General features: G+C 44.8%; 1 protein-coding gene across 3 annotated transcripts in view; it reads right to left on the reverse strand.

Annotated features, from left to right (window-relative positions):
- Positions 1-25,000, reverse strand: part of LOC128692732 (KH domain-containing, RNA-binding, signal transduction-associated protein 2) — a 607,660-nt gene that overhangs the window by 191,060 nt on the left and 391,600 nt on the right. Inside the window, exon 1 of one of the 3 annotated variants that reach the window (XM_070089992.1) lies at positions 23,409-23,427. The exons of the other annotated variants lie outside the window; for them this stretch is intronic. The gene's annotated coding sequence lies outside the window, so the exon portion shown is untranslated. Of the gene's footprint in view, positions 1-23,408; positions 23,428-25,000 lie in introns of those variants that run through there. 3 annotated transcript variants of the gene reach the window in all.

Consider the following 25,000-nt stretch of genomic DNA (forward strand, 5'->3'; position numbering starts at 1 on the left):
AAATAATTGCTAAACACTCAGGGGAGTTACAGGGGTGTTATGAGAGGAACCAGAACAAGAGATCATAGAAACTGAACACTCAGGGGAGTTACAGGGATGTTATGAAAGGAACCAGGACAACAGAACATAGATGGAAACTGAACACTCACGGGAGTTACAGGGGTGTTATGAGAGGAACCAGAACAAGAGAACATAGATGGAAACTGAACACTCAGGGGAGTTACAGGGGTGTTATGAGAGGAAACAGAACAAAAGAACATAGATAGAAACTGAACGCTCAGGGGAGTTACAGGAGTGTTATGAGAGGAACCAGAGCAAGAGAACATAGATGGAAACTGAACACTCAGGGGAGTTACAGGGGTGTTATGAGAGGAACCAGAACAAAAGGACATAGAAACTGAACGCTCAGGGGAGTTACAGGGGTATTATGAGAGGAACCAGAACAAGAGAACATAGATGGAAGCTGAACACTCAGGGGTTACAGGAACGTTATGATAGGAACTAGAACAAGAGAACACAAAAAGCCTTTAAGATGCTGGAGAAGTTAGTTTAATATGTTTATTATGTACCCCATACCCATCCTGCGGGCGGTAGTCAGAAGATTACAGAGGTACATAATGGGTCCAGTGACTGGACTCCAAAGTTATGATAGCTGAACTAGTTACAAAGGTAATGAACTCCAGGTAGATCTGGTCACAATCATGACAAGTTACGAAGGTAATGAATCAGCCTCACTCCTACACATGGTTACAGTCATGAACAAATTACAAAGTAATGAGCCACTGACACGTCCACACCTGGTCACAATTGTAATGAGTTATAAATACAAATATTAAGTGGGTCATACACCCACACGAGCGCCCGCGCACACACATACACACGAGCGCGCGCGCACACACATACACACGCGAGGGCGCACGCACAGACACATGCACACGAGCGTACAAATATACGTATACACACAAGCACGCACACACACACACACACACACACACACACTCACACACACACACACACACACACACACACACACACACACACACACACACACACACACACACACACACACACACACACACACACACACACACACACCGAGCATGTCTCCGGAAGCACACATCAATCAGATAACTGCTGCAGCATATGGGCGCCTGGCAAACCTGAGAACAGCATTCCGATACCTTAGTAAGGAATCGTTCAAGACACTGTACACCGTGTATGTCAGGCCCATACTGGAGTATGCAGCACCTGTTTGGAACCCACACTTGATAAAGCACGTCAAGAAACTAGAGAAAGTACAAAGGTTTGCCACAAGGTTAGTTCCAGAGCTAATGGGAATGTCCTATGAAGAAAGATTAAGGGAAATCGGCCTGACGACACTGGAGGACAGGAGGGTCAGGGGAGACATGATAACGACATATAAAATACTGCGTGGAATAGACAAGGTGGACAAAGACAGGATGTTCCAGGGAGGGGACACAGAAACAAGAGGCCACAATTGGAAGTTGAAGACACAAATGAGTCAGAGAGATATTAGGAAGTATTTCTTCAGTCATAGAGTTGTAAGGCAGTGGAATAGCCTAGAAAATGACGTAGTGGAGGCAGGAACCATACACAGTTTTAAGACGAGGTTTGATAAAGCTCATGGAGCGGGGAGAGAGAGGGCCTAGTAGCAACCGGTGAAGAGGCGGGGCCAGGTGAGTACAAATAGGTGAGTACACACACACACACACACACACACACACACACACACACACACACACACACACACACACACTCACACACACACACACACACACACACACACACACACACACACACACACACACACACACACACACACACACACACACACGCACGCACGCACGCTGCTGGAGAAGAGGCGAAGAAAGAGAATAATAGAGCAGTTTTGAAACCTGTGCTTCATAAAGGAGCACCAACAGGAGCTTAAGCTTTATAATGGAGCACCAACAGGAGCTTGAGCTTCACAATGGAGCACCAACAGGAGCTTGAGCTTCATAATGGAGCACCAACAGGAGTTTGAGCTTCATAATGGAGCACCTACAGAAGCCTACGCTTCGGAGCACCAACAAGTGTTCAAAGAGAGTAATTCGTGTCTGGGCATCATAGAATCTGATGACGGTACGACGGAGTTCAACGAAGAGAGTGGTGGACTGTATGTTCCTTGACTGTCAGATAGTGGTGATAGGTGGTGGTGGCGGCACCACCACCACCTATCACCACTACCACAACCACCAGTATCCACCATCACCACCAAAACCAACAAATCCACTGCTACAACCACCACCGCCATCCACTCCTCTCCTACCCCCGACCCCCCTTCCTCCTTTACCAAAAATCCTCCCCAAATCCCCCAGGACTTTGAAGAAGACAAGAAAAACAATAACAGCAAGAAAACTCCCATTCCCCCCCAGAAGGGAAGAGGGGAGGGGGATCGTGGAAGTAGATGGAGGTAAGTGGGGGGGAGAAGGTAGGTGGGGGATAAAATGGATTGGGGGGAGGAGGATTGTATTGTGGTGTACAAGAATGTCTCTGAGGGCTTTTGGTCGATGTTCCTTTGTTATACCGGAGGATTTGGACCTTCTGAGTCGTGTTTACGGTGGTTGTAGTTGTTGTTGTTGTGGTTGTTGTTGTTTTACTCTGCCGTCGTTGATTTAAGAGCCACCTTGTTGTGGTAGTGCTTGCTTATTTTAGCCTTCGTGGTAGTTGTTGTTTTAGTTGTGGCAGTAGTAACAGTTGTGGCAGTAGTAACAGTTGTGGTAGTAGTAACAGTTGTGGTAGTAGTAACAGTTGTGGTAGTAGTAACAGTTGTGGCAGTAGTAACAGTTGTGGTAGTAGTAACAGTTGTGGTAGTAGTAACAGTTGTGGTAGTAGTAACAGTTGTGGTAGTAGTAACAGTTGTGGCAGTAGTAACAGTTGTGGTAGTAGTAACAGTTGTGGCAGTAGTAACAGTTGTGGCAGTAGTAACAGTTGTGGTAGTAGTAACAGTTGTGGTAGTAGTAACAGTTGTGGTAGTAGTAACAGTTGTGGTAGTAGTAACAGTTGTGGTAGTAGTAACAGTTGTGGTAGTAGTAACAGTTGTGGCAGTAGTAACAGTTGTGGTAGTAGTAACAGTTGTGGTAGTAGTAACAGTTGTGGTAGTAGTAACAGTTGTGGTAGTAGTAACAGTTGTGGTAGTAGTAACAGTTGTGGTAGTAGTAACAGTTGTGGTAGTAGTTGTTTTAGTTGTGGCAGTAGTTGTTATTTTAGTTGTGGTAATAATGGTGGTGGTAGTTGTTTTAGTTGTGGCAGTAGTTGTTGTTGGTTTAGTTGCATTTGTGGTAGTTGTTGTTATTGTTGCCATCTTGGTGAACTTGCAATAACATCATGGTAGAACAACATGCAATAACATCATGGTAGAACAACATGCAATAACATCATGGGAGAACAACATGCAATAACATCATGGTAGAACATGCAATAACATCATGGCAAAACAATATGCAATAACATCATGGTAGAACATGCAATAACATCATGGTAGACCAACATGCAATAACATCATGGTAAGAGAGGAGGTAGAAAAGATGAAAAGGGAGAGGAGAGACGGATGAGTTTGGGAGAAAAGCGGACGAAGCGGAGTGGGAAATAGGAGGATGAGAGGAAGTAAGAGGGTTGGGGACAAGTAAGAAAGAGGAGAGAGAGATAGAGAGAGGCGAGGAAGAGAAGTGGAGGAGAGTGTAGGAGAGAAAGGAGTGAAGGTTAGAAAAGTAGAGGAAAGGTAAGAGCGAGTTTAAGTACATAAAAGTAGCAAGTGTGTGTGTTCATATCAGCAGCCTTGTTTAGCGTGGATTGTTTGTCTACAACCTGGGCCACTCTCTCTCTCTCTCTCTCTCTCTCTCTCTCTCTCTCTCTCTCTCTCTCTCTCTCTCTCTCTCTCTCTCTCTCTCTCTCTCTCTCTCTCTCTCTCTCTCTCTCTCACGCTCCACACACACAACACCTGCAGCAGGACTTGCAGACTCTTTCACTCCAAAGTGTGCTATAGTTCAGTAAATAAGGGATAATGTTATTATCCAAACTGTCCGGCTTTCCACACGAAGGGAACGACGCGCATAAAGCCTCATGAACGCCAAACTGAACTTGCAAACTATAGACATGCATTCTACAGTTCTTTTTAGTGCCAGGAAGCAGAAAAACATGGCAAAAAATTGGTAAAAAAAAATATCGCCATCTAGGAGCCATGCTGGGCTGGAAGCAAAATCAATGACTGGCTCATCAGAGCCACAGATACTAGGTTAAGCTAACACTCCACCAGCATAGCAACTAACTGTGTTTCATCTCTTGTGTTTATAAACGTAAAAGGTGTTAAATTGAAGAAAAACAGTAAAATACCGTTTATCAATAGTCTCCTCACTGAGTCAAATGAAATGTTTGTAGGTTTTATGGAGATTTACATAAAAGATTATTTTTACAACGAAATATGTATTCCTGGGTACAACCTTTTTTAGATTCTCCCGGCAGAAAAGGTGTGCAACAAGTGGATGTAGATGTATATTTTGTAGAGTCGCTCATGTACACTGACTTACTTAATACCACTAATGATGTAGTCGGAACTTTGGCAATTAAAATTCAAAATCAGTATCTATATGTTGCGCTTGTAAATAAACTGCCAGATACAACTTTCCAGAAGTTCAAAAAACAGCAGGTGGAAATCAAACACTATCTTGAAAAACTGTCAAACTCGTCCCCAAAAGAGTCTTATTGCTTGCTGACTTTAATGTGAGATATCTTACGTGGAAGAAATGTAGCAAGGACAGTACAAGTGAGAGAGTCTCAAGAGCTAGTTTAAATGAATTGTCACATGCGTCGGAATTTTTAAACTTCTGAAATAAATTCGTTGTAAGGTAACAGACAGCAGAACCGACCAAACTGGGAAATACCTGAGACTTTATATTCATATATTCACGAACGACGAAGACTTGGTCCAGGACGTAATGGAGCCGAAGACAGCAATCTCCGACCACAACGTAATCGAGGTTCAGATCTGTGTTCACACTGGTCTGCGCTAGAGAAACGTGATCACTCATGAGTTCGATTTTAATCAGTTCATCTTCAACGCGTAAATCAACAACCAGGACCAAATCAGTCGTGACCTTAATTAAATACTCTGAGAAGACGATATGACCAACGTGGCTCTGAACCAGTTTGTCGAGGGGATGACCTCACTGGCGCTCCAAGTATTGTCAGACACATGCTTCCATGACAAGGAAGGAAAATATACAAATACAAGAGACTGGTTCCAAATCTGTACCGAGAGATCACTCCTTATGGAATCGAGAGACTTGATAGACGGTGCAACATGTCTCCAGTAAAAAGCAGGAGCGCGATGAGTACACTAAGAGAGAACTTGATAAGTGTGACTTTCCTTTTATGTTTAAGAAGAGTTACCAACTACCCTCTGGCTGTTTTCAAGAGGGAATTTGCTAAGTTCCTCTACTGATCAGCCGATCTGTGGTGTTTACGCTGGACTGCGTACGGTCGGCAGAAAGAGCCTAGATAGCCAAGCTATCAGCCAGGAATCCTGGTCTGGGAGCGGGCCTTGGGGGCGGTGACCCCCAGATGTAGTGGTGCAGTAGTTGCAGCGTAGAGTACCGTCCAGGAGGTGAGTATTACCAAGCCTTCAAGAGAAGGTAGCACAATCTGTATTACCCAAATCAGCACCGTTTTAGAACTGGAAGATTATGTCTGTCACAACTGCTAAACTTAACGTTTCATCAGCTTATAACTTAATGAAGCTCCTTGAGAGGGAAATCTTGTCTTATTAAACTCTGGCTTCTCATTACTCATGCTTCTCCTGCTGTGCCATTACCCTGGAATAATCTAAGTATGTGTCCTTGGCTCATTATTGTGTCATCTGGTCTTGTAGTTAATGACTCGTATCTCTGGCGCTCCTCGCTATAAATACCATCTTATAAATTTTTTGTGTAACTCAAAAATTCTAATAACAAGTGTCTTCGTTGATCTCATTCCAGCCACCAGTCATTAAATTCACAAAGGAACATTTTACAGCATCACTTATTTACATCTTCTTACCCAGTTTAAAGTTCCACTTTATTACACTTCCTCTTACTCCCGCCAACAATAAATCCACCTAATGTCCTTTTTTTCAAACTCTTTAATAAACTTTCTTTATACTTAATATACTTAACATACCTTCATTTCTAATTTCCAGTAAAAAAATTCCGAAGGTGAAGTGTATGTACGCAGAGACCTGTGTACATACACCTGTGTATACGTACACTTAGACGTGTATATCTGTGTATATGTGCAGTATATATTTACAGACGTGTGTGTTTCTCAGTATGTATACACGAAGACGTGTGGGTCTCAGTTTATATACGCAGACGTGTGTGTGTGTGTGTGTGTGTGTGTGTCAGTGTATATACACAGAGACGTGTATATCTCTCATAATATATACACAAGTGTAGTGGTTAGGTTTTAAACTTAATTTACCAAGAACTCCTCCCAGGTGTTGGTCTTGATGTCATGGTCTGTAAAGCTGATCATAGAAGCTGTGATCTGTCTTGACTTAATTTGCTCTCTGTCCCACATCCATTACCTCACATTTATAAGCATTAAAATTCACGATCCATTTCTTAACTCCACTTTCTCGCCTCATCTGAATCCTCTTGACGACAGATTTGACAGTTTTCTTAATCTGAGTTCTCATAAGACGTCTTGCATTATTTGCAAACATGCAGTCTCTCTCTCTCTCTCTCTCTCTCTCTCTCTCTCTCTCTCTCTCTCTCTCTCTCTCTCTCTCTCTCTCACTCTCTCTCTCTCTCTCTCTCTTTTTCACAGGGAGGGTTTGACAAGGTTAAGGATCCCTAGCTTTATTGACAAGCTATTTACAGGTTAAGGATTCCAACTTTATTATGAAGCTAAGAGCTGTTACCTATATCAGCTCATTTGAAAGCATTTTTATTGTTATGAGACATACAAGTAGGGAACAGGATGAAGTTGGAGCCATCTATGGGCCAGCATTTTCATTTGATCAACTGACTTTATCTCATCATTATGCTGTACGAATGTGTTCCATACTCGAGCCATCCTGGGTATGTATGATCTCAGATGGAGTGATGTTCTGGAGAAGGGTACAGCCAGAGTGAAGTTGCTGCTTTCTGCCCGTCTTGTGGCATAAAAGCTTGTTTCACGCTGTCCTCGAAGTGGATCCAAGTGTGGTATTTTGACAATATTGGCCTTGTACATAACAGTAAGGCCACCCACATCCCTCCTATGTTGAAGGCTCTGCTCTCTCTCTCTCTCTCTCTCTCTCTCTCTCTCTCTCTCTCTCTCTCTCTCTCTCTCTCTCTCTCTCTCTCTCTCTCTCTCTCTCTCTCTTTCTCTCTCTCCTACACAGTATGCTTCTTCAGTCGAATACAGAAAGTAGGCAGGAACAGTAGAGATGTGAAGACGATGTAATCAGTCCATCACCCTTGAAGTCGAAGAATTTGAGGTTGTCAGTCCCTCAGCCTGGAGAAGTTCAGTTCCATAGTCAGGGAACTATGGAACTGAACTTCTCCAGGCTGAGGGACTGACAACCTCAAATTCTTCGACTTCAAGGGTGATGGACTGATTACATCGTCTTCACATCTCTACTGTTCCTGCCTACTTCTGTATTCGACTGAAGAAGCTCACTGTGTAGGCGAAACGTTTCGGAATAAAGTTGCCTAACTGTTGCATATGTGTCTTACCTAACAACCTGTCGGTATTGTATACCATTTTGATGTTCATATATATGTATATATATATATATATATATATATATATATATATATATATATATATATATATATATATATATATATATATATATATATATATATATATATGTCAAATGAATAGGTAAAACTTGGCTTAAATAGCAACGCTTTTCTTGCCAAATAAGGCAAACGAAAATTTGTGTATGTAATAATTTCGCAAAACTCATTCTGAACCTAACGAAAAAATATATTTCATTGTGTTTGTATATTATTAAATTACTATAAAATTATCTAAAATATATTTAGTAGAATTAGGCTAAATTGAATTCCGCTTGTTATAATAAGGTCAGGTAAGTTTTCTAAGGTTCTTTTGGTACAAAATTATTAATTTTTACATTAACATAAATAAAAAAATATATCTTTAAACGTATAAAAGAAAATTTTAGAAAGGACTTAATTTTAAATGAGTTCTTGCTAATTGACGAATTTTACCTTTTCACAGACAATATATATATATATATATATATATATATATATATATATATATATATATATATATATATATATATATATATATATATATATAGAGAGAGAGAGAGAGAGAGAGAGAGAGAGATAGACAGACAGAGACAGACATACAGACAGACAGACAGAGAAATAGAGGGAGAGAACGAGAGCAGAATACAAATGACGCAATTGTCCTTCTCTCTTCTTCCCTCCATCTACCTATGCCTCCATCACTCCATCTCTCCCTGGTTTGCTCCTCCACTCCTCCATTCCTCTCACTCAAACCCTTTTTAATCCCTCCATTTATCCCCACCTCGACTTTAATATTTCTCTCTCTCTCTCTCTTACGTCCTCCCTCACGCTCCCTCCGACCCTCCCTCATTCTCTCACCTTCTCTCTCTCCCTCCCTCACACTCTCACCTTCTTTCCATTCCTCACTCTCACATTCCCTCTCTCCCTCATTCTCACCTTCCTTCCCTCCCAAACTAACCTTCCCTCCCACACTCACCTTCCCTCCCACACTCACCTTCCCTCCCACACTCACCTTCCCCCCACACTCACCTTTCCTCCCACACTCACCTTCCCTCCCACACTAACCTTCCCTCCCACACTCACCTTCCCTCCCACACTAACCTTCCCTCCCACACTCACCTTTCCTCCCCCCACACTCATCTCCCCTCCCCCACACTCACCTCCCCCCTCCACTCACCTCCCCCCACACTCGCCTCCCCCACACTCGCCTCCCCCCACACTCACCTCCCCCACACTCACCTCCCCCCACACTCCCCACCTCCCCCCACACTGCCTCCCCCACACTCACCTCCCCACACTGCCTCCCCCACACTCCACCTCCCCACCCCTCACCTCCCCACACTCCCCCACCCCCACCTCCCCACCTCCCCACACCCACCTCCCCACCCTCCCCACCACCTCCCCACCTCCCCACCTCCCCCCCCCACCTCCCCACCTCCCCACCCCTCACCCTCCCCCTACACCTCACCTCCCCCCACCCTCACCTCCCCCACACTCACCTCCCCCCCACCCTCACCTCCCCCCACTCACCTCCCCCACACTCACCTCCCCCCACTCACCTACCCCCCACACAACAGTGGCGTTGCACCTGACCAACATAACAATGGGACTAAATTTTCTGCAGGTGCAGCAAGACACTGCTAGTACGACCCTGCACGACCTCCACGACCCTGCACGACCTCCACGACTCTGAACACCCACACGACTACTCTCCACGACAGTCCACACCCACAGGACTACCCTCCACGACTTTCCACACGACCACCCTCCACGACCTTCCAGACCCACACGACCACTCTCTACACTCACACTACCACCCTCTACACCCACACGACCACCCTCCACGACCCTCCACACCCAAACTACTACCCTCCTCGACCTTGCACACGCACACGACCACCCTCCACACCTACACGACTACCCTCCACACCCACACGACCACCTCCACGACCCTCACCTACAAGACCACCCTCCACACCCACAGGACCAATCTCCACACCTACACGACCACCTTCCACGACCCTCACCCACACGACCCCCTCCACGACCCACACCCACACGACCACCCTCCACACCCGCACGACCAGTCTCCACACCCACACGACCACCCTTCACACGCACACGACCAATCTCCACACCCACACGACCAATCTCCACACCCACAAGACCACCCTCCATACCCACATGACCAGTCTCCACACCCACAAGACCACCCTCCACACCCACACGACCAATCTCCACACCCACAAGACCACCCTCCACACCCACAAGACCACCCTCCACGCCCCTCACATCTTCCTACCACCTCTCGGAACCTCCAAACCCCTCTCAGGACCTGTGTGTGTGTGTGTGTGTGTGTGTGTGTGTGTGTGTGTGTGTGTGTGTGTGTGTGTGTGTGTGTGTGTGTGTGTGTGTGTGTGTGTGTGTGTGTGTGTGTGTGTGTGTGTGTCTGAATGTGTGTGTGTGTGTGTGTGTGTGTGTGTGTGTGTGTGTGTGTGTGTGTGTGTGTGTGTGTGTGTACTCACTTAGTTGTACTCACCTAGTTGAGGTTGCAGGGGTCGAGTTCAAGCTCCTGGCCCCGCCTCTTCACTGGTTGCTACTAGGTCACTCTCCCTGAACCTTGAGCTTTATCATACCTCTGCTTAAAGCTATGTATGGATCCTGCCTCCACTACATCGCTTCCCAAACTGTTCCACTTTCTGACTACTCTGTGGCTGAAGAAATACTTCCTAACATCCTGTGATTCATCTGTGTCTTCAACTTCCAACTGTGTCCCCTTGTTGCTGTGTCCCATCTCTGGAACATCCTGTCTTTGTCCGCCACGTACCATGACTCGCTGCTGTCTTCCTGATAAGTATTCCCTGATCCATTGTAGTGCCTTCCCTGTTATCCCTGCTTGGTCCTCCAGTTTTTGCACTAATCTCTTGTGTGGTACTGTGTCAAACGCCTTCTTGCAGTCCAAGAAAATGCAATCCTCCCACCCCTCTCTCTCTTGTCTTACTGCTGTCACCATGTCATAGAACTCCAGTAGGTTTGTGACACAGGATTTCCCATCCCTGAAACCATGTTGGCTGTTGTTGATGAGATCGTTCCTTTCTAGGTGTTCCACCACTCTTCTCCTGATAATCTTCTCAATGACTTTGCATACTATACATGTCAGTGACACTGGTCTGTAGTTTAGTGCTTCATGTCTGTCTCCTTTTTTAAAGATTGGGACTACATTTGCTGTCTTCAATAGATGTATTGAATATTGTTGTTAGGGGTACACATAGTGCCTCTGCTCCCTCTCTCCGGACCCATGGAGAGATGTTATCCGGCCCCATTGCCTTTGAGGTATCTAGCTCACTCAGAAGCCTCTTCACTTCTTCCTTGGTTGTGTGTACTCTGTCCAGCACTTGGTGGTGTGCCACACCTCTACGTCTTTCTGGAGCCCCTTCTGTCTCCTCTGTGAACACCTCTTTGAATCTCTTGTTGAGTTCCTCACATACTTCGCGGCCATTTCTTGTTGTCTCTCCTCCTTCCTTCCTTAGCGTGATTACCTGGTCCTTGACTGTTATTTTCCTCCTGATGTGGCTGTATAACAGCTTCGGGTCAGATTTGGCTTTCGCTGCAATGTCGTTTTCATATTGTCGTTAGGCTTCCCTTATCTGTGCATATTCATTTCTGGCTATGTGGGTGTGGGTGTGGGTGTGGGTGTGGGTGTGGGTGTGGGTGTGGGTGTGTGTGTGTGTGTGTGTGTGTGTGTGTGTGTGTGTGTGTGTGTGTGTGTGTGTGTGTGTGTGTGTGTGTGTGTGTGTGTGCGTGTGTGTGTGTGCGTGTGCGCGCAAAAACAAACGAGAGGCGACTTGTGTTCACCTGTGTGGTGCCCCCCCAGGTATTGATTAACTTCATCCTCTCTCTCTCTCTCTCTCTCTCTCTCTCTCTCTCTCTCTCTCTCTCTCTCTCTCTCTCTCTCTCTCTCTCTCTCTCTCTCTCTCTCTCTCTCTCTCTCTCTCTCTCTCTCTCTCTCAGGTGAGTGTTCAGTATTACCTGTGTTGTCAGTGGACACACGTGCTGACTGATTAAAGATAAGGGAGAGAAGAGAGAAGGAGAGGAAGGTTAGAGAGAACGAAGCATGTTGAGGAAGAAAGAAGAATCTGAAGGAAGAGGGAAGGGCGTGGAGGGAGATGGAAGGGCGTGGAGGGAGATTTAAGGGCGTGGTGGGAGATGGAAGGGCGTGGAGGGAGATGGAAGGGCGTGGAGGGAGATGGAAGGGTGTGGAAGGAGACGGAAGGGCGTGGAGGAAGACGGAAGGGCGTGGAGGGAGACGGAAGGGCTTGGAGGGACACGGATGGGCGTGGAGGGAGATGGAAGGGCGTGGAGGGAGGTGGAAGGGTGATAAGGGATACCGAAGGTAGAAGGGAAGAGTGAGAGGCGAAAGGTGAGGGACGACAAGGGAGAGGGGAAGGGAGACAGGGGAGAGGGAAGGGAGATAAGGGAGAGGGGAAGGGAGACAGGGGAGAGGGAAAGAGAGACAAGGGAGAGTGGAAGGGACACATGGAAGAAGGAAAGGGAGAGTGGAAGGAAGGCAAGGGAGAGAGGAAAGAGATGAGATATGTTGAAAAGCAGAGGAAATAGAGTAGTGGAGGTAGAAAAAGGGAGTAGAGGAGGGAGGGAGGGAGAGAGAGAGAAGGGTACGTATAGAGGATAAAGAGGGAAAAGGAGATAACTGGGAGGATAGAGTGACTAAGAAAAAAGAATGAAGGGAGAGACCAGAGGGGAGAGTACAGAGGGAAGAGTGTAGAGGAGAGAATACTGAGGGGAAAATGTTGAAGAGAGAGTGCAGAGAGGAGAATACTGAAGAGGAAAGTGCGGAGGGAAGAATACTGAAGGGAGAGTCGTGTTATGCTGAGGCTTAGTGCGTATGCACACATGTGTATATGTGCACAAGTACGTACAAGTGCACACGTACATACATGTGCACACGTACGTACAAGTGCACACGTACATACATGTGCACACGTACGTACAAGTGCACACGTACATACATGTGCACACGTACGTACAAGTGCACACGTACATACATGTGCACACGTACGTACAAGTGCACACGTACATACATGTGCACACGTGCGTACATGTACATGTGTGCATGCGTGTGCACTTACATAGAAGTCATCTATATTGCATTAATTAGATATTCAAGAGAAAGCGCTAAACCCCTAGGAGTCGTACAGCGCCTGGGGTGGGGGGATGTGCAATCATTTTTTGATGTGAGGAAGAGGAAGGTAGCTCATGTTCCTTGGATCACGACTCTGATCCTTGTGTCTCCTCTAGCATAACCTGCTGCTCCGTCAGCAGCTGTTGATAGTGTAATTATTGTACTGTTTTTGCTGTTGTTGTTGTAACTGCAATTGTTCTGTTGGTTTTCATGTTATTGTTGCAAGCGCAAGTGTCGTACTTTTTTTTTTTTTGCTGTTGCTTCTGTGATTGTAACTGTTGTACTGTTTTTGCTGTTGCTATTGCTGTTATGAGGGCTACTGTTGTCTTCTTTTTGCTGTTGATGTTGCTGCTGCAAGTGCAACTGTTGCACTGTTTTTGCTGTTGTAAGCACAACTGTTGTACTGTTTTTGCTGTTGTAAGCGCAACTGTTGTACTGTTTTTGCTGTTGTGAGTGTAATTGTTGTACTCCATGCTGTTATTATTACAAGTGCATGTGTATCTGCAGTTGTTGTCTGTGATGCTGCAACTTTTATGATGGTGCTGTTGCTGTCGTTGCTGCTCGTACCGAGGTTCTTAAAGAACCTCTTCCACTTGCTGTTAAAGTGTGACTCAAACTACAGGAGGTGCTGTAGTCACTTCTGCTGATGCTGTTGCTGTAACAACAGCTATTTTTTTTTTTTGCTTCTGTGGTGACTTTTGTTGTTGTTGCTGCTGTGGTTCCTGTTGTTTCTGCTGCTGTTAAGAACATAAGAACATAAGAACGAAGGAACACTGCAGAAGGCCTACTGGCCCATGCGAGGCAGGTCCAAGTCTCCTACCGGCTTAAGCCAATGCACCCAACCTAGTCAGGTCAGGTCACATTGACTTAAGGGAGGAACACGGCAACCGACCTGGTAGCTCAAGCTGTCAGGTCCAACTCACACCCACCCACATCCACTCATGTATTTATCCAACCTATTTTTAAAGCTACACAACGTTCTGGCCTCTATAACTGTACTCGGGAGTTTGTTCCACTCATCCACAACTCTATTACCAAACCAGTACTTTCCTATATCCTTCCTGAATCTGATTTTTTCCAACTTAAAACCATTGCTGCGAGTCCTGTCTAGGCTAGATATTTTCAGCACACTATTTACATCCCCTTTATTTATTCCTGTCTTCCATTTATACACCTCAATCATATCACCCCTAATTCTACGTCTTTCTAGAGAGTGCAGATTCAGGGCCCTTAGTCTATCCTCATAGGGAAGGTTTCTGATACATGGGATCAACTTTGTCATCCTCCTTTGTACATTTTCCAGAGAATTTATATCCATTCTGTAATACGGTGACCAAAACTGTGCAGCATAATCTAAATGAGGCCTAACCAAGGATGTATAGAGTTGAAGAACAACCTGAGGACTCCTATTATTTATGCGTCTTGATATGAAGCCAAGGATTCTATTAGCTTTATTGCGAACACTTATGCACTGTTGTCTTGGTTTCAGATTACTGCTAACCAGAACTCCTAAATCTTTTTCGCAATCCGTAATATTAAGATCTACATTATTTAGTTTATATGTGGCATGGTTATTGTCCTGTCCAACATTTAGAACTTTGCATTTGTCTATATTAAACTGCATCTGCCACTTCTCCGACCACTGCATCAGTCTATTCAAATCTTCCTGGAGTGCTCGAATGTCCTCTTCAGAATGAATTCGACGGCCTATTTTGGTGTCATCGGCAAACTTGCCGATGTCGCTCTTTATGCCCTCATCTATGTCGTTTATGTAGATTATGAACAGCAGGGGGCCCAACACTGACCCCTGTGGAACACCGCTCGTGACGCTTCCCCACTCTGATTTCTCCCCATTTATGCAAACTCTCTGCTGCCTATTTGTCAACCATGCCTCTATCCAGGAAAAAATTTCTCCTCCTATTCCATGGGCCTTAATTTTCCTCAATAGTCTCTGATGTGGGACCTTGTCAAAAGCCTTACTGAAGTCCATATACACAATATCATATTCATTACCATGATCTACCTCCTCAAATACCTTAGTGAAAAAAGTTAATAAATTCGTAAGGCAGGAACGCCCCTTTGTAAAACCATGCTGAGATTCGTTGATTAATTTATGCTTTTCAAGGTGGCTACGAACTGCCTCGGCAATTATTGATTCCATAAATTTTCCCACTATGGAGGTTAGGCTTATTGGTCTATAGTTCGAAGCTAAGGACCTGTCACCTGTTTTGAAAATAGGTATCACATTTGCCATTTTCCACTTATCTGGCACCATGCCAGTTTGTAGTGATATGTTGAAAAGATTAGCCAAAGGTGTGTTAAGCTCCTCTTTACATTCCTTTAGAACCCTTGCATACAGTTCATCAGGGCCTGGGGATTTGTTACGTTTTAATTTATCAATTTGCCTAAGGACCATGTCACTTGTGACCCTAATCGTGCACAGTTTATTATCGTCCTGTTCTACATAATTTATCATTACTGGAATATCGCTGGTATCCTCCTGTGTAAAAACTGAGAGGAAGTATGTGTTAAAAATTCTACACATTTCCTTATCAGTGAGCTGACCCGAGGAACTTTTGAGTGGGCCTATCTTGTCCCTGATCTTACTTCTGTATACCTGAAAGAATCCTTTTGGGTTAGTCTTCGATTCTCTTGCAACTTTAACCTCATAATCTCTTTTTGCTTTTCTAATTCCCTTTTTTATTTCTCTCTTTAACTGAATATATCGATTTCTTAATTGCCCCTCTCCTCTTTTGATTTGCCTATATATGCCTCTCTTTTGACCAATCAGATATTTTAATCTATTGTTCATCCATTTAGGATCATTTTTGTTTGATATGATTTCCCTATTTGGAACATAATTTGACTGAGCAGCTAGAACTATGCCCTGGAAAGCATCATATCGGCAACCATCACCACCTACCTGACCCTTAGTCAGGTCATTCCAGTTCAGCTCACCTAAGTAATTTTTCAGTCCTATGAAATCAGCCAAGCGAAAGTCAGGGACGGAGACTTGATTGCCATTATTAGGGGAATTCCATGATATATTAAAACTGAGTGATTTGTGATCACTTTCCCCAAGCTCATCATTAACCTCAAGATTATTAATTAGTGTTTCCCTACTGGCAAGAACCAAGTCAAGGAGGTTATTTCCCCTAGTTGGCTCTGTCACAAACTGTTTTAAAAAACAATCCTGGATCGTATCAAGAAAGTCACCTGACTCTAAATTTCCTGTCAAATTGCTCCAGTCAATCTGTCTATAGTTGAAATCTCCCGTTAGCACAACATTTTCGTATGTAGATGCCTTACGAATTTCGTCCCATAGAAGTTTACTGCACTCCCTATCAAGATTTGGGGCCCTGTAAATCACACCCAAAATTAGTTTTTCTCGGCCCTCGAGAAGCTGTAACCAAACAGATTCAGTGGCTGACGCTTCTAATTTAATATCTTGTCTAACACAACAATTTAAATTGTCTCTGACATACATCGCTACTCCACCACCCTTCCTGTTGACCCTGTCAGTGTGGAATAATTTATAGCCTTGTATGTGACATTCAGAGGGCATCTCTCTATCTTTCAGATTGAGCCAGATCTCTGTTATAGCAATAATATCTATGTTTCCTGCACTTGCAATTAATCTTAGCTCATCTATCTTATTTCTTACACTCCTGCTGTTAGTATAGTAAAGCTGTTGAAATAGCTGTTGTAAAGGCTTCTTCACCTGCTGCTGTTATGTCTGCTGTAATGGCTGATGCTACTCTGTTTGCTACAACTGTTGTTGTTTTTGTTGTCACTGGTGTTTTTGTTCTCTCCTTCTGCTCTTCCCAATACATTTCACCACTGACGATGGCGTGTGTCACTCCGGAAAGTTTGGAGACAAAATAAAATAAAGCCGTTAACCTCAGTTGTGGTATTTCTGTCCCTCATAAATTTGAGATTCCCAAGCGGAAAATCTATTTCTGAAATCCGTGTTGTATATTGTAGTCTCTTAGATATACTTCTTGACCTGCATTGTTGTTCCCTTGGGTCCAACCATGTCTGGCCAGGGATTTGCCCTCTCTAGCCTGCTATTAGTCGTAGCTGTTATCTCTTCTGATTTACCTGCTACTGAGAAGATATCTGGAGATATTTGGTAATCCATTGAGTTCAGGTTCTCATCTCTCTTCTTTAGGATAGCTACAGTTTGCTCAGAGATTTCTCCTCCTTCCGATGACTGCACGGTTATTCTCTTCACGGCTGAGTTGTATCCGTCAAAGGATATAAGAGAATAAAGGAGCCACAATAAGTAAACAAAAGAGAATGGCGAGGCGGTGCCAAGCTCGCTCAGTATAACTCAAGTCTCTCACTCGTCACTAACATCAAGAATTCAATACTGTCTCACATACCAAGACCAAGATGCCCGGAGCACATGATGTCACTGTTGATGCTTTCCATTCCCATGCTAACTTCTCTAGTAGCTTAACTGATTGAACGTGTGCACACGTGTACACCAGTGGGCACACACACACACACACACACACACAGCTTTAAGAAGAGGTACGATAAGGCTTTTGCAGCCGGGAGAGAGTGGACCTAGTAGTAACCAGCGAAAATATGGGGCTAAGAGCTGTGATACACACACACACACACACACACACACACACACATAAGAACATAAGAACATAAGAACGAAGGAACACTGCAGAAGGCCTACTGGCCCATGCGAGGCAGGTCCAAGTCCCTACCGGCTTAAGCCAATGCACCCAACCTAGTCAGGTCAGGTCACATTGAGTTAAGGGAGGAACACGGCAACCGACCTGTTAGCACAAGCTATCAGGTCTAACTCACACCCACCCACATCTACTCATGTATTTATCCAACCTATTTTTAAAGCTACACAACGTTCTGGCCTCTATAACGGTACTTGGGAGTTTGTTCCACTCATCCACAACTCTATTACCAAACCAGTACTTTCCTATATCCCTCCTGAATCTGAATTTTTCCAACTTAAAACCATTGCTGCGAGTCCTGTCTAGGCTAGATATTTTCAGCACACTATTTACATCCCCTTTATTTATTCCTGTCTTCCACTTATAAACCTCAATCATATCCCCCCTGATTCTACGTCTTTCTAGAGAGTGCAGTTTCAGGGCCCTTAGTCTATCCTCATAGGGAAGGTTTCTGATACATGGGATCATCTTTGTCATCCTCCTTTGTACATTTTCCAGAGAATTTATATCCATTCTGTAATACGGTGACCAAAACTGTGCAGCATAATCTAAATGAGGCCTAACCAAGGATGTATAGAGTTGAAGAACAACCTGAGGACTCCTATTATTTATGCTTCTTGATATGAAGCCAAGGATTCTATTAGCTTTATTGCGAACACTTATGCACTGTTGTCTTGGTTTCAGATTACTGCTAACCAGAACTCCTAAATCTTTTTCGCAATCCGTAATATTAAGATCTACATTATTTAGTTTATATGTGGCATGGTTATTGTCCTGTCCAACATTTAGAACTTTGCATTTGTCTATATTAAACTGCATCTGCCACTTCTCCGACCACTGCATCAGTCTATTCAAATCTTCCTGGAGTGCTCGAATGTCCTCGTCAGAATGAATTCGACGGCCTATTTTGGTGTCATCGGCAAACTTGCCGATGTCGCTCTTTATGCCCTCATCTATGTCGTTTATGTAGATTGTGAACAGCAGGGGGCCCAACACTGACCCCTGTGGAACACCGCTCGTGACGCTTCCCCACTCTGATTTCTCCCCATTTATGCAAACTCTCTGCTGCCTATTTGTCAACCATGCCTCTATCCAGGAAAAAATTTCTCCTCCTATTCCATGTGCTTTAATTTTCCTCAATAGTCTCTGATGTGGGACCCTGTCAAAAGCCTTACTGAAGTCTATATACACAATATCATATTCATTACCATGATCTACCTCCTCAAATACCTTAGTGAAAAAAGTTAATAAATTCGTAAGGCAGGAACGCCCCTTTGTAAAGCCATGCTGAGATTCGTTGATTAATTTATGCTTTTCAAGGTGGCTACGAACTGCCTCGGCAATTATTGATTCCATAAATTTTCCCACTATGGAGGTTAGGCTTATTGGTCTATAGTTCGAAGCTAAGGACCTGTCACCTGTTTTGAAAATAGGTATCACATTTGCCATTTTCCACTTATCTGGCACCATGCCAGTTTGTAGTGATATGTTGAAAAGATTAGCCAAAGGTGTGCTAAGCTCCTCTTTACATTCCTTTAGAACCCTTGCATACAGTTCATCAGGGCCTGGGGATTTGTTAGGTTTTAATTTATCTATTTGCCTAAGGACCATGTCACTTGTGACCCTAATCGTGCACAGTTTATTATCGTCCTGTTCTACATAATTTATCATTACTGGAATATCGCTGGTATCCTCCTGTGTAAAAACTGAGAGGAAGTATGTGTTAAAAATTCTACACATTTCCTTATCACTGTCAGTGAGCTGACCCGAGGAACTTTTGAGTGGGCCTATCTTGTCCCTGATCTTACTTCTGTATACCTGAAAGAATCCTTTTGGGTTAGTCTTCGATTCTCTTGCAACTTTAACCTCATAATCTCTTTTTGCTTTTCTAATTCCCTTTTTTATTTCTCTCTTTAACTGAATATATCGATTTCTTAATTGCCCCTCTCCTCTTTTGATTTGCCTATATATGCCTCTCTTTTGACCAATCAGATATTTTAATCTATTGTTCATCCATTTAGGATCATTTTTGTTTGATCTGATTTCCCTATTTGGAACATAATTTGACTGAGCAGCTAGAACTATGCCCTGGAAAGCATCATATCGGCAACCATCACCACCTACCTGACCCCTAGTCAGGTCATTCCAGTTCAGCCCACCTAAGTAATTTTTCAGTCCTATGAAATCAGCCAAGCGAAAGTCAGGGACGGAGACTTGATTGCCATTATTAGGGGAATTCCATGATATGTTAAAACTGAGTGATTTGTGATCACTCTCCCCAAGCTCATCATTAACCTCAAGATTATTAATTAGTGTTTCCCTACTGGCAAGAACAAAGTCAAGGAGGTTATTTCCCCTAGTTGGCTCTGTCACAAACTGTTTTAAAAAACAATCCTGGATCGTATCAAGAAAGTCACCCGACTCTAAATTTCCTGTCAAATTGCTCCAGTCAATCTGTCTATAGTTGAAATCTCCCATTAGCACAACATTTTCGTATGTAGATGCCTTACGAATTTCGTCCCATAGAAGTTTACTGCACTCCCTATCAAGATTTGGGGCCCTGTAAATCACACCCAAAATTAGTTTTTCTCGGCCCTCGAGAAGCTGTAACCAAACAGATTCAGTGGCTGACGCTTCTAATTTAATATCTTGTCTAACACAACAATTTAAATTGTCTCTGACATACATCGCTACTCCACCACCTTTCCTGTTGACCCTGTCAGTGTGGAATAATTTATAGCCTTGTATGTGACATTCAGAGGGCATCTCTCTATCTTTCAGATTGAGCCAGGTCTCTGTTATAGCAATAATATCTATGTTTCCTGCACTTGCAATTAATCTTAGCTCATCTATCTTATTTCTAACACTCCTGCTATTAGTATAGTAAACCTTAAGGGAGCTAGTCCCTTGCTGCCCTCTGCTGTCCCCCTTTGTTTGCTGACCTGTTCTATTGTCTTTATTTATAACTTCATGCTGAATGCCTTTTATACATTTAATGTTTCCAACCCTAGTGTTGCAACCTGCTTGTTTCCCACACACACCCATACCTCTATCTTCCATCAGTTTAAAATCATAGGCATTTCACCAATGGCCTTCTCAATCGAGTCTGCAAGTGCTACCACCCCTGCCCCAGAGAGATGAACCCCATCCCTTGCATACATATCATGTTTGCCATAAAAGTTGTTCCAGTTGTCAATGAATGGGATTGCAAGCTCCTTGCAGTATCTGTCAAGCCAGCAATTTACACCAATTGCCCTAGACAACCATTCATTTCCTACTCCCCTTCTAGGCAAGATGCTACATATGATTGGGATCCCTCCCTTAGACTTAATGAAATCTATAGCTGACCTGTACTTATCTAGCAGCTCTTCTCTCCTACCCTTCCCAATATCATTTCCACCAGCACTGAGACAGATAATGGGCTTGTTCCCATTACCTGACATGATATTATCCAGTCTGTTGACAATGTCCCCAACACCAGCTCCAGGGAAGCACACTCTATCTCTCATCTTCTTATTCCTATTACAAAAAGCACGGTCAACATATCTTACCTGAGAGTCACCAACCACAAGAATGCGCTTACCTTCATTAGCAGGGGCAGTAGTACCCTTACCTTCACTGGCCACTGAAGTACATTCATCCTGGAGAACAGAGAAGCGATTTCCTACCTTCAGATCTTCACTCTTAACTTTCCTTACTCTGATGCGCCTCCCATTACTGTGAACAACTCGCCACTTGTAGCAGGTGCTGGGCTGCACCTCACTGCTGGTAGCCGTTGCTACCTCCCCACCTACAGCCTCCTCACAGTGAGAGACAGACTGCACCTCACTGCTAGAAGCCTCATTCCCCACATCTCCAACCACCTCACACTCTCTCCCAGGCCCATTGAGGTGGACCTTCAGCCTCCTAATCTCCTCCTGGAGAAGCAAGACCTCCTCCTTCAACTCTCCAACCTCAGTTTTTAAAACACTGCAGAAGCAAGCCATGCTTTGTAACCGTCCACGCTAATCCCCAAAGCAGCTCAGGGTCTGTGACCTCACGTGACGACTGACCACTGAACACTGACGACTGACCACTGAACACTGACGACTGACCACTGAACACTGACGACTGACCACTGAACACTGACACACACACACCAGTTTGGAACCCACACCTAGCCAAGCACGTAAAGAAACTAGAGAAAGTGCAAAGGTTTGCAACAAGACTAGTCCCAGAGCTAAGGGGTATGTCCTACGAGGAGAGGTTAAGGGAAATCGACCTGACGACACTGGAGGACAGGAGAGATAGGGGGACATGATAACGACATACAAAATACTGAGAGGAATTGACAAGGTGGACAAAGACAGGATGTTCCAGAGATGGGACACAACAACAAGGGGACACAGTTGGAAGTTGAAGACTCAGATGAATCACAGGGATGTTAGGAAGTATTTCTTCAGCCACAGAGTAGTCAGTAAGTGGAATAATTTGGGAACCGATGTAGTGGAGGCAGGATCCATACATAGCTTTAAGCAGAGGTATGATAAAGCTCACGGTTCACGGAAAATTGACCTAGTAGCGACCAGTGAAGAGGCGGGGCCAGGAGCTTGGACTCGACCCCCGCAACCTCCACTAGGTAAGTACACACATACACTTGGGTCAGCATATTAAAAAATCTATAAATAGAAGCAACAACATTGTCTTTGTTTATTTTTTATGTAAAACTATAAATTTTTGTCCGGAGAAGTGCAGTTCTCACCCCTGCACCATAACCTGCACCATAACCTGCACCATAACCTGCACCATAACCTGCACCATAACCTGCACACAGGTCACTGCACACTGGTCACTGCACACTGGTCACTGCACACTGGTCACTGCGCACTGGTCACTGCACACTGGTCACTGCGCACTGGTCACTGCACACTGGTCACTGCACACTGGTCACTGCACACTGGTCACTGCGCACTGGTCACTGCACACTGGTCACTGCGCACTGGTCACTGCGCACTGGTCACTGCACACTGGTCACTGCACACTGGTCACTGCGCACTGGTCACTGCACACTGGTCACTGCACACTGGTCACTGCGCACTGGTCACTGCACACTGGTCACTGCGCACTGGTCACTGCACACTGGTCACTGCACACTGGTCACTGCGCACTGGTCACTGCACACTGGTCACTGCGCACTGGTCACTGCGCACTGGTCACTGCACACTGGTCACTGCGCACTGGTCACTGCACACTGGTCACTGCACACTGGTCACTGCGCACTGGTCACTGCACACTGGTCACTGCGCACTGGTCACTGCACACTCCTCTGCTTACAGGAGGAGACACGTGTACATCTTGTGTACACAGTATTATACGGTCAATCTCCTGGCCGTATGTGTTCTTAAACACTACTTAAGAACACATACTTAGAGACAGAAGAGCTATGGTCATAACATATCTGATCATTCTTCACGCTTACACTTTAGAGAGGAGCTATGGTCATGACATATCTGATCATTCTTCACGCTTACACTTGAGAGAGGAGCTATGGTCATGATATATCTGATCATTCTTCACGCTTACACTTGAGAGAGGAGCTATGGTCATGACATATCTGATCATTCTTCACGCTTACACTTGAGAGAGGAGCTATGGTCATGACATATCTGATCATTCTTCACGCTTACACTTGAGAGAGGAGCTATGGTCGTGACATACCTGATCATCCGTCTGACACCTCACCCACGCACCTGTAAGTATAACCAGGTATATTACTAAGAGTATAACACACTATACACAGCATAACAACCTAAACTGTTTGACAAAATTCCCATAAATGGATTTGTGATTTGGTTTTGATAAAAACGCAATTTATATGTAAAAATTTATAAGTTTTATGTAACCACTGGTATAGGGAGGAAGGGGAGGGAGGGAGGGGAGAGAGGGAGAGATGGGAGAGGAGGGAGGGAGGGGACAGGACGGGGGAGGGGAGAGGAGGGTGGGAGAGGGAGGGGAGAGGAGGGTGGCAGTGGGAGGGGAGAGGAAGGAGGGGAGAGGAGGGAGGGAAGGGAGAGGAGAGAGGGAGGGGAGAGGAGAGAGGGAGGGGAGAGGAGGGAGAGAAGGGAGAGGAGGGAGGGAGGGGATAGAAGGGAGGAGAAGAGGGAGGGAGGAAGGGGAGAAGGCGGAGGAAGGAAGGGAAGAAGACGGAGGAAGGAAGGGAAGAAGAGGGAGGAAGGGAAGGGAGAGGAGGGAGGAAGAAAGAGGAGAGTAGGGAAGAAGGAAGATGAGAGGAAGGAGGGAGGAAGAGGGGGGAGGAGAGAACATGGAAGAGAGTTATCAGAGTGCTTGGCAGATCACACCGAGGTCTACTCAGAATGAACTCTTTCCCTCTAGATTAAGTGGCTCAGTATTAGCTAAGTGTAAGAGTCAGGGGCAGAAAAAACGCCAGAAAAGATGGAGAAGGTAGAAACAGGAATAATTTACGGAAATAACATAAATTTAGTGATAACATAGGGATTGTTGTCTGCTGGGTACACCACGACTGTCTTACTGGTGCTAGAGTCTAGCACCAGCACCACCAGTGTGCTAGAGCATAGTATAGTCTAGCACCAGCACCACCAGTGTGCTAGAGCATAGTATAGTCTAGTACCAGCACCACCAGTGTGCTAGAGCATAGTATAGTCTGGTACCAGCACCACCAGTGTGCTAGAGCATAGTATAGTCTAGCACCAGCACCACCAGTGTGCTAGAGCATAGTATAGTCTAGCACCAGCACCACCAGTGTGCTAGAGCATAGTATAGTCTGGTACCAGCACCACCAGTGTGCTAGAGCATAGTATAGTCTAGCACCAGCACCACCAGTGTGCTAGAGCATAGTATAGTCTGGTACCAGCACCACCAGTGTGCTAGAGCATAGTATAGTCTAGCACCAGCACCACCAGTGTGCTAGAGCATAGTATAGTCTAGCACCAGCACCACCAGTGTGCTAGAGCATAGTATAGTCTGGTACCAGCACCACCAGTGTGCTAGAGCATAGTATAGTCTAGCACCAGCACCACCAGTGTGCTAGAGCATAGTATAGTCTAGCACCAGCACCACCAGTGTGCTAGAGCATAGTATAGTCTGGTACCAGCACCACCAGTGTGCTAGAGCATAGTATAGTCTAGCACCAGCACCACCAGTGTGCTAGAGCATAGTATAGTCTAGCACCAGCACCACCAGTGTGCTAGAGCATAGTATAGTCTGGTACCAGCACCACCAGTGTGCTAGAGCATAGTATAGTCTAGTACCAGCACCACCAGTGTGCTAGA

This window comes from Cherax quadricarinatus, chromosome 30 (assembly GCF_038502225.1).
Source record: "Cherax quadricarinatus isolate ZL_2023a chromosome 30, ASM3850222v1, whole genome shotgun sequence".
Lineage (NCBI taxonomy): Eukaryota > Metazoa > Arthropoda > Malacostraca > Decapoda > Parastacidae > Cherax > Cherax quadricarinatus.